The 11274-nt window shown below is 42.8% G+C and overlaps 1 long non-coding RNA gene across 1 annotated transcript; it reads left to right on the top strand.

Moving 5' to 3' along the window:
• The first annotated feature begins 387 nt into the window (after window positions 1-387).
• On the top strand, window positions 388-8732 carry LOC308572382. Its single transcript, XR_014001749.1, has 3 exons — window positions 388-413; window positions 1570-1612; window positions 8646-8732. It is a non-coding gene; the product is annotated as an uncharacterized lncRNA (long non-coding RNA).
• Window positions 8733-11274: the final 2542 nt, after the last annotated feature.

Below are 11274 nucleotides of genomic sequence, written 5' to 3'. Positions count from 1 at the left end.
AATTTATGAGTGCTAAAATGTTGTGGCTATAGAAAATAGGGGACTACAGCTGTAAAAGATTAAGTAAAAGAAAAGAATAAGGAAAAATTAGATAAAATTAAGGGGGAGGATTTGCTGAAACAAATTTGGGAATTGGGATGCAGAAAGGGGAGGTACGGGGAAGTCGGCGAAGTAAGTTTTAAGAAAAAAAGGATTTGAAATTATACATGTTTGTTTTTGTGTTTGTATGTTTGTATTGTGTATTGTTTGTGTTTATATAAATGGTGAAAAACCAATAAATTTTTTTATAAACCACAAAACCGCAAGATGAAGAGACTCGCAGAATGGATTAATTTCGTCTTGCGAGGCACCACTGTACGTTATATGTCCTATGATCTGGGGACATCCAGAAAGTACAAAATAAATGCAGCTGCGTAAGAACACGAACCATTCCCAAAATAGGATTATAAATGAACCTGTTAAATATATTTGTACATATGTGATGAGAGGCATGAGCTCACTTTGGCCGGGTGATACCTTGGTTTATAACCATAATCCGTTCCGGAGGTCCAGAGGTTGTAAACCAAAACAGGTTGTAACCCAATGGGGCCTCCAAAAAAAATAATTTGTTGTAATAAAATAAAAAAGGGTTGTAATCCAAAAAAGGGACACACTTCAGGGTTTGATGTGGTTGTAATCCAAAACGGTTGCAAACCAAGGTACCACTGTATTGAGTCTAATTTGAGATGAGCAATCTCTTTAAAAGGGGGGGGGGCGTATTGGGTTGATTATGTATTTTGCAATTTTTTATGGTGATTTCATCCCGTGAGCTATTTTATTCCTTTGGCCTGTGTAATTATGAGAGGATTTACTGGAATGTCATTCTTTTGCCATTGCAGCTGATTAATAATTTGTTATTTACACCTTAATTTTGCCTTTTTGAAATTGAGTTGTTTTTGCAAAGTATACTGAGTCCCAAGAATGTAGAAGCTGGTCAATCCTTTCCTAAATGAATAAAGAAAACTGGATTCTTTATAAAGAACACCGTAGAAATGCTTTCGAAACAATGGAAGTACAACAACTTCAGCACAGAGCATGATTCTTCCTCTGCCAGGACCTTTAAAGGGGAAAGTGGGATGTTCAGTTTTTATGGAAGTAGGAAGGAGAAGGATGTGTGTTACAAATGTCTTCTGGATGCTCTTGTACAAAATCTTGATTTTCATGAGATCAAAAGGTACAGAGGGAGGATGCTCACAAACTGACTCTTCTTGGGTGGAGTTTTGATGTCAGAGTTTTCCTCAGCATTTAGAACAAAATGTTAATAAACTTACATATCACAAAACAACAGATGTGTTGTAATCAAGCATAGGAATTGAGTGATGGCAAAAGTGTTTATCATTGGGAGCTGAGAAAGATTTTGTAATTTCTTGAAGACCATAACGTAAAACGGGTCTCTTTCCCATTGGTTGTAAAAACAAGTAGCATACTCTGAATGGTCTGCAAAGGAAAGTTGAACCTAGTGGCGATGAATTTAAGGGCAGAGTTATACATACACACATTTAGATTATTCAATTCTTTATTACTCTGTAGCCTGGTCTTCCCATACAGCAGAATGAAGATGTAGAATCCCAGGGTAGGTAGCATCATTTCTGAATCAACCCTTTAACTTACAAACTAGACTACAACGAACAAAGATTTTAGACTTCCTCCTCCCTGCAGATGATTGCTTCTTTCCAGAAGAGGTCAACAGGCATCAGGTACCCTCTCGTGACATCACTTACATAGGCCTTTTAATATTTTTGGCAAACTCTTTTCACATCTTCAAAACATGAGCAGATCATTCGTGTTATGCTAGGGGAATCTCTCCACTGTTGACCAGTCATCAAAGTTTGGTGGCAGTGTCACCCACCGACCCACCTGGAACAGACCAGCAAGTGGATCCATGTCTTTTTCAGAGCTACAGTTGCCAGAGAACTCTCCCTTTGCAGAGCTGTGGTCTGGGCCCTTGGCAATGTAATCCATTGATTAAATTCTTCAAAGTTTATAGTTTTACCTTTTGTAGGTATGAAACAGGCAAGAGAAAGTTAAATTCCCAAGACCACTGCAGATAAATCCATGAATTTGAACCAACATTGATCAGATTTGTACCCTACATTTTAGCAAATGGAACACGACTGCATATAAAGTGCATTTCTGAATCCAAAAAAAGGTATACAATATTTGAACATCATTTGCCAATAGCGTTAAATTCATTGCACCCCTAAATGACAAGCTCAGTATGTTTTTACAGTAAGAATACAAATTGGCATCCCTTTTATTAAACAGTTAAGAAAAGTGCTTTTATTTGAAGTCTGTTCTATGGGTTTTGGCAAGGTAACAGGGTAATAGTTTTAGAATAATGTGAGTTTTGAAAGAATGATGATGAATCTGTTGTCATGTGAAGCAAGCACAGAGTAAAGTATTTGGATGTTCTGCCAGTTTTTAGAAATATCTTCCTTCCCTTTAATTTTAACATAATGATAGCATTCATAGACTGTTTATGCTGCTTTTATTAGGGTTTTACAGCAAACATGTGCAAGCCAAAAAGGCAAATCATTAAATTAAAAATTGAAGCAGGAATTTCAATAGAGCAGATTTCTCCCCTAAGAGTGGTACAGTATCGTATAACTAAAGTACAGAGCCGGTTGTAACTTTTCAAAACACGGTCTCTTCAGTAATTTTCAAAGCTTTGAATGCTTTGCACTCTGCATTTTGTTTCATTGTTTTAGATGCAAACATGCATGCGCTGGGAGATTACAAGGGGTCAAAAAAATTGGATGTACCGTGCTATATTAGAAGCAAAAAAACTTGTTTTGATGAACTGGAAGAGCTGCAAAAAGATTCCATTGGGCACATGGATTGATAACATGGACAGATTAGCTACATACGAACGAATTGCATGTCGATGCAAATTAAGAATGGATAAATATAAATAAATCTTGAAGGAATAATTAAGCAATAAGGCGGATAGTGATGGGAAGTAGGGGGAGGAGACGGGGGGGAAATATTGTTAAACAGGTATATCAGTGTATTGAGATCTGAATTGTCAAATTGTGTTATTAGTGTTATTATGGTTTTTGTTGTATGTGTCTTTTGCGGTTGTTGTTTGTATTAAAAAAAGATCAAATAAATAATAAAAAAAAAAACATGCATGTGCTGATTGTTTAAATTGTCTACTTTTAAGATAGGCAACTAGCTGGCCGGCCTTTGACTCAATCTATCCCTTATGCAAATCAACCATCTTATCTAGTATAAAATGAGACACACAGAGGGGGCTCTTTTTTTATTCCCTTTATCCAGTGTGAATAGCAACAGGGACTGCTGGTTTTCCCTCTGTTTCTGAATCACATGCACAAGAAACATGCAAATGGGAGCAGGTTGCTGAAGTGCTTAAGGGAGAGTTCTACCAAAGCTTCCATTATTCACATAGAGTTGGGGGGCTAAAGACCCCTTTTTGACTGTATGATGAGAGTAGTAGATAGGTAGCCGTGTTGGTCTGCCATAGTCAAAATAAAAAAATTCCTTCCAGTAGCACCTTAAAGACCAACTAAGTTAGTTCTTGGTATGAGCTTTCGTGTGCATGCACACTTCTTCAGATACACATCTGAAGAAGTGTGTATCTGAAGAAGTGTGCATGCACACGAAAGCTCATACCAAGAACTAACTTAGTTGGTCTTTAAGGTGCTACTGGAAGGAATTTTTTTATTTTGTATGATGAGAGTAAGCAACTGAGTTGAATAATGGCAAGAGGACTCTTGGTTTTCACATGGAATTGAGAGACCTCTGCTTAAAATTCTGTGCATTCCTTAGGTGACTTAGGTATAGTTCCACTCTAAGGCAAGCTCATGTGGGCCATATTACTAGCATCCGTGGAGGTATCTCAGCAGCTTAGTGAGAAAATCTTAGGTAAAGGTACCCCTGCCCGTACGGGCCAGTCTTGACAGACTCTAGGGTTGTGCGCTCATCTCACTCTAGAGGCCGGGAGCCAGCGCTGTCCGCAGACACTTCCGGGTCACATGGCCAGCGTGACGAAGCTGCTCTGGCGAGCCAGCGCAGCACACAGAAACACCGTTTACCTTCCCGCTAGTAAGCGGTCCCTATTTATCTACTTGCACTTAGGGGTGCTTTTGAACTGCTAGGTGGGCAGGAGCTGGGACCGAACGACGGGAGCTCACCCCGCTGCGGGGATTCGAACCGCCGACCATGTGATCGGCAAGCCCTAGGTGCTGAGGTTTTACCCACAGCGCCACCTGCGTCCCTGAGAAAATCTTATACAGCCTCAAATGTTTCTTCCTTTCTCAGGTCTCAGAAGCAGCAGCATAGCGTGTGCTACCGTTGTCCGGGGCATGTGTGTGCTGGGGCGGAGAGGCACGGAGGCAGCCTGTTGCGGCAGCTTCAAATCAATCCGATCAGACTGATTTGAAGGGCACACTCACTCCACCCTGGCAGCCCTGTGTGGAATTGCAAGGCTGGGGTTGGACTCTCCACTGCTTCCACCCCCTGGGCCACGTGGTCTTCCTCCCTCCTTGATGGCCCAGGGGCGGGGTGCACACGGCTGTCCCTTCAGTGGCCATAAGGAGAAGGAGGCACTGCTGTCACTCTCTTGAAGGTCCAGCCTGGGTATGTGAAATATACTCGGAGTCGAGTGTGGATTTCATGCTCTTTATTCAGCTCATAGTGGTGAGGAGGAATGAAGTTCCCCCAGAATGTCTGCTTTATATACATTATTTACACAATGGGCCCCACATGATTGGCTAATTCCAAGATTCACCTGTAGGCCAATCAGGTTGCGGATTCACTTCCACCTGGAGCTGGATTGGGTGGCTCCTGTGGACCAATCAGACTGCTGCATTCTGGACCCTATTCTAGGACCAATCAGACTGCTGCCTTTTGGATCCTATTCAACTCGGTACATAACACCATGCAGCTCCAAGCTTGAGGAGGGAGCCTGCTGTGCCCCATCACCCAAATGTTCCTAAGGCCCCGCTCCCACCAGCCCCCCACGCTACGCCACTGCTCAGAAGACAGGCTAAAGAAAACACCACTATAGCGCACTGCTTAACAGAACTTAACCGCACTGACATTTGAGCAGTGAGAGGCAATGTTAAAGGTATGGCTGTGTTAGGAAGGAAAATCAAGAGACAGGAATTGAGAATCATTAAGCAAGCTTAAATAAGGTCCAAAAAAGATAAATGGCTAAAAATAACCTGCCTTGAATTTTTTTGGGGGGCACTAAAGATGTTAAAACATTTGAGATTTGGAAACATGCCCCACAGGGTTCCTGGAAGCAAAGTTATCAGTCACAATGGAGGAGGGGGTAAGGGTGGACAAGACAGAAGGATTAAGGGGGTCTAAAAATAGCTTCCACCCAGGAACATAGTGAATGATAAACACCAAATTGCTCCCAGACGCTGCGAGAACTAATAAATGTGGTTGGAAAAGGGAATGTGATTTCCCGCTCCTCCCTCCTTCCTGTAAATTGGGGTTTGTGAGTTCTTCTGTTCTCAGCCTGGAGCTCAGGTGTTGTTCAATATTTGCAGTTCATTCAACTTCTCTAATGATGGGCTTTAGTTTCTAACAGTATTTGAATTAGGAAGTTCTAAAACAATTTTTTGAGTACGCTTCATCTACTTCCTTTGCAATTCAAACTGCCTTGAAGAAATGCAGAAGGCAGGTTGTGTGTGTAACTACCAGATTGTGATATTTTGCAAGAGCTCATACACAAAACCATAGAATTGTAAAGTTGCAAGGGACCACTGCAATGCAGGAATCTTTTTGCCCAGTGTGGGGCTCAAATCCGTGACCCTGAGATTAAGATTTTCATGCTCTACTGACTGAGCTATCCAGTTGCCCTGGACTGAAGGCATTTATTTAATTCCTAGTTATTAGAAGCATGGTCAAGGGGGTCATTTAAAGAGGAAGGGGGTCAACTATCTCTGCCTCCCCCCCACCAATATTCAGAGCTTGTCTTCCTCAGGAGCATCTACCGTATATCTCTGACCATCTCACTACATATGCTTTATACTGGTCTATTATATGAACTGATGGCACACATTCTTGTTGCTTCAGAAACTAGGGGGCTGGGCTGTTTTTCCTGCAATAACATCCCAATGGAACTTATGCAACAGAAAAAGTCAATGATCACAACAAATGTGCTACTTTTCTACCATTGAACTTTCAAGGTATCTAAGAGTGGAGTTATGAACTTCTTCTTGCGTCTACCTCCCAGAGCTGGCCCAACCATGAGGTAGGGTGAAGCAGCTGCCTCAGGCAGCAGAAATGCAAAAGGTGGTGTCCATGCAGTCACCTCGCCTGCCCCACTGCTTCCAAACCACCAGAGAAGCAGCCCAGGTAAGGATGGAGGTGGTGGCAGAGCAGCTCAGCCTTGCTTGCTTCTCCCTCCCACCCCTGAGGGCAGAAAGAGACAAGCAGAAAAGCCCTGTGGATCACCCCCCTCTCACAGGGAGAGCCACTAAGAGGGAGGCGTTCTGTTGCACCCCAGCAGCATGGTGAGACTTTGCAACAGCTTTTCCTTGGAGAGCTTCACCCCCCCCCCCAATTGTGGGGGAGACGGCAGAATGTTTTGCCTCAGGGCTTAGAATAAGAATAGGAATAACAACTCTGCGACTCGTGCGCAGGGAAATGTCCCACTTTCTGAGTTTCCTTCTTCTTATATATCTTCTCATAGAATCATAGAATCATAGAGTTGGAAGAGACCACAAGGGCCATCGAGTCCAACCCCCTGCCAAGCAGGAAACACCATCAGAGCACTCCTGACATATGGTTGTCAAGCCTCTGCTTAAAGACCTCCAAAGTAGGAGACTCCACCACACTCCTTGGCAGCAAATTCCACTGTCGAACAGCTCTTACTGTCAGGAAGTTCTTCCTAATGTTTAGGTGGAATCTTCTTTCTTGTAGTTTGGATCCATTGCTCCGTGTCCGCTTCTCTGGAGCAGCAGAAAACAACCTTTCTCCCTCCTCTATGTGACATCCTTTTATATATTTGAACATGGCTATCATATCACCCCTTAACCTCCTCTTCTCCAGGCTAAACATGCCCAGCTCCCTTAGCCGTTCCTCATAAGGCATCATTTCCAGGCCTTTGACCATTTTGGTTGCCCTCCTCTGGACATGTTCCAGTTTGTCAGTGTCCTTCTTGAACTGTGGTGCCCAGAACTGGACACAGTACTCCAGGTGAGGTCTGACCAGAGCAGAATACAGTGGCACTATTACTTCCCTTGATCTAGATGCTATACTCCTATTGATGCAGCCCAGAATTGCATTGGCTTTTTTAGCTGCCGCGTCACACTGTTGGCTCATGTCAAGTTTGTGGTCAACCAAGACTCCTAGATCCTTTTCACATGTACTGCTCTCAAGCCAGGTGTCACCCATCTTGTATTTGTGCCTCTCATTTTTTTTGCCCAAGTGCAATACTTTACATTTCTCCCTGTTAAAATTCATCTTGTTTGTTTTTGCCCAGTTGTCTAATCTGTCAAGGTCGTTTTGAAGTGTGATCCTGTCCTCTGGGGTGTTAGCCACCCTTCCCAGTTTGGTGTCATCTGCAAATTTGATCAGGATGCCCTTGAGTCCATCATCCAAGTCGTTGATAAACATGTTGAATAAGACCGGGCCCAAGACAGAACCCTGTGGCACCCCACTAGTCACTCTTCTCCAGGATGAAGAGGAACCATTGATGAGCACCCTTTGGGTTCGGTCAGTCAGCCAGTTACAAATCCACTGAGTGGTAGCATAGTCAAGACCGCATTTTACCACCTTCTTTACAAGAATATCATGGGGCACCTTGTCAAATGTCTTGCGGAAATCAAGGTAGGCTACATCCACTGCGTTCCCTTCATCTACCAGGCTTGTCATTGCCAGACATTGCTACGCTTGCAATGTCCTCTTCTGTGAAACTAAACAAGGCGCAGGAGTCCTGGATTCTTTCCCATCTAGAGCCCCTTCATAACGTTAATGTCTCAACCCGTTCTGAGGGCCTGACATTGGACATAAACAGGAGAATGAGAACTTTGACAGACCAGCTCTAGAATAGAATGGCTTTGAACCTGTGATTGGAGCAGAACAGCACAGAGAAGAAAAGGGTGTGTGTGTTTTTTTAATAGTGCTGCCCTGGCAGGTGACCCCAATAACCCTAAGCCTTCATCTACTAATGATAAAGGCTTATATTTTGAAGAAGAAAAACAGGAGGAAAAAGGATATCTTGTTTCTGCCTTACAGTTTGGCACTCTGATCAAATACTTCTTTTTCAAACAGACGGTTGTTGCAATGCTTGTCCCAGGGAAATAAGAGATACAAATTATTGAAGTATTGTTTTCATTAAGCCACATCTGTTGGTGTAAGAGAATGCCAGCCACTTGCAGGATCTCTTGATGAAGAGTCATTGTGTAATTCAATAGCTGGCATGTTCTTACACCACAAAAATAGTCCAATGAAATCATAATCCTTTAACTATTTTGTATAATTTCCCCCCAATAACTCCTCTAGGGCCTCATATAACCTCCTGAGGCTTTTCATAATTCTGTGCCCTGGGTTCTCTTCCAAACTCACTTCACTGTGTTATGTAATATCATGGAGGCCTACAATGGTTTTGTTATTTTTGATAACCTTAGATGACCTGAAGTCTTCTCCTCAGTAGACAAGGAAAGAAGAGTCAAGACTCCATGGTATGCTGCTGATTTAGATGGGACCCCTGCAGGCTTTTATCTACTACAACTATGTGGGAAATTTGCATTAAAATGCTGCCCTTATCGCACAGATTCTTCAGTTTCTAGCAAATGAATTCTTTCACCAAGTTTTTGGTTGAGTCTAATGTCTTTTATTTTATTTTTTAAAAATCTTCCAAATGATCCCCATATTTCAGTTCAATGTGTCTTAGCTTCTTTAGTTTAGGTTCCATCGTTTTAATTAGTCTTTATATGATGCCATTAATCAATTCAGATTTCTGCATTAATTAAATACAGACAAATCACAAAATCCTGTGGCACCTAAGAGCAAGAGGGAAAGTAATGAAAGGGCATTTGGGAATAAAAAGAGATCTGAATCTTTTACAATGTGATGCCAAAAACGTGATGTTTCAACTGGTCACCCTACATATCACTGTAGGAACAGAGGATGCCAAAAGGGGCTGTTGTCCACCATGCTGGAAGTAGACACAGTGTACATGCAGGTGCCACAAAAAGTGCCAACTTCATGTCTAGTTTGGGGTGGCTAGGTGCAGCTTGTTATGTATTCTATTCCTATGGAAGTTTCCTTTTCTCCCCAACTATTAAAAGTGCAGGAACCCTGCTCACTTTCTCACCTCGCCTCTCTAGCCTAATTTTCCTCCTTTTCCTCTGTACCGTTTGGTCCAACATAAAGGGACCCCTGACCATTAGGACCAGTCGGGGCCGACTCTGGGGTTGTGGCGCTCATCTGGCTTTATTGGCTGAGGGAGCTGGCGTACAGCTTCTGGGTCATGTGGCCAGCATGACCAAGCCGCTTCTGGCGAACCAGAGCAGCACACGGAAACGCCATTTACCTTCCCGCCGGAGCAGTACCTATTTATCTACTTGCACTTTGAGGTGCTTTCGAACTGCTAGGTAGGCAGGAGCTGGGACCGAGCGACGGGAGCTCACCCCGTTGGAAGCCACTGCCATTTAGCAACAAAAGTCACAAAGCTGAGTTGTAGCTTCAGGATAAGGTATTACTTGTTTTTGACTCAGGTTGATACATAACCCACATTTTGTGCTCATGTCCTTGCAAACAGTACCTCACCTTTCATGGATTCATAAACTGTCATTTTGTTGAAGAGAATATGGCTTTTCCTTTGCCTCTGTCAGCCTTTTATTGTGTGCTTAAGTTTTCGATTAGGTTAGACCATCATTGATTTTTATGCAACTTAATGTTGTTTTAAAATCATCTATCATGCTTCAAATAAATGCAGAGTACATGGTTCCAAAGTACAATACCTGTTATCAGAATAAATGTCCTAGTGAAACGTCTTTGTGAAAGAGTTCAGATACCTTCCTGGCTCAGAGTCCTTTCACATGTGACACATTAAAAGAGGGGTGGGGAACGGTTTTGGCCCAGTGGGCCAGATTTTTATCTCCCACACCCTCATGGGCTGATTTTGAAAGTTGAGCAGGACAGCCTACCTGTTAATTACCATGACAACGTTGGCCTGAAGGGTGTGTCCCAGCAGGATCAAACTCTCTGCGCATCAGCTCATGTGTTAATTAATAAGTAATAAAATAATAATGCCTGGAGAGTTCAACCTTCACCCATCTCTGTGGGTCAACTTTGTAATGAACATTCCTGCGTAGGCTTAGCAACCATGGATCAGGAATTGGTTAAGTATCAGGGTGCAAAGAGTAAGAATAAATGGACAATTCTCTGAATGGAGAGGTGTAGAAAGTGAAGGTCTCCAAGGATCTGTATTTGGACCTGCGCTTTTTAATATAGAATCATGGAGCTGTAGAGTTGAAAGGGACTCTGGGGCTCATCTAGTCAAGGCCCGTCCAAGGCAGGCATCTCAACTAGATCATACATGACAAATGGCCATCCAATCCCTGCTTAAAAACTTCCAAGGAAGGAGAGTCCACCACCTCTCGTGGGAGTCTGTTCCACTGTGAAACAACTCTTACTGCCAGAAAGTTCTCCTGATGTTTGGCTGGAATCTCCTTCCTTGTAACTTGGATCCATTGGTTTGGGTCCTGCCTTCCAAAGCAGAAGAAAACACGCTTGCTCCATCTTCCTTGTGACAGCCTTTGAGATATTTGAAGGTGGCTATCATATCTCTTCTCAGGCTAAACACATACAATTCCTTCAACTTTTCCTCATAAAGCTTGATTTCCAGTCCCTTGACCATTTTGATGGCCCACCTGTGGACACATTACATCTTGTCTATATTCGTCTTAAATTGTAGTGCCCAGAACGACACAGGATTCCAGGTGGGATCTGATCAAAGCAGGACTATTACATCCCTTGGTTGGAACACTACTGTTGGTGCGGCCTAGAATAACATTTGCCTTTTTTTGGCCTTTGAATCACAGTGTTGACTCAAGTTAAGTTTGTCATCTACTAAGACCCCTAGATCCTTTTTACAGGTAGTACTGGCAAGCAGGTGTCCCTCCTCTTATATTTGCGCAGCTGGTTCTTCCTGCCTAAGTGCAGAAACCTTACATTTGTCCCTATTGAAATTCATTTTGTTAGCTGGGCCCAGTTCTCCAATCTGTTAAGGTCATCTTGAATCCTGATTCT

The sequence above is a fragment of the Podarcis bocagei genome (assembly GCF_964188305.1).
Source record: "Podarcis bocagei genome assembly, chromosome: 13".
Taxonomy (NCBI): Eukaryota; Metazoa; Chordata; class Lepidosauria; order Squamata; family Lacertidae; genus Podarcis; species Podarcis bocagei.
The sequence above is the reverse complement of the archived record's forward strand: the minus strand, read 5'-3'. Positions and strand labels throughout refer to the sequence as shown.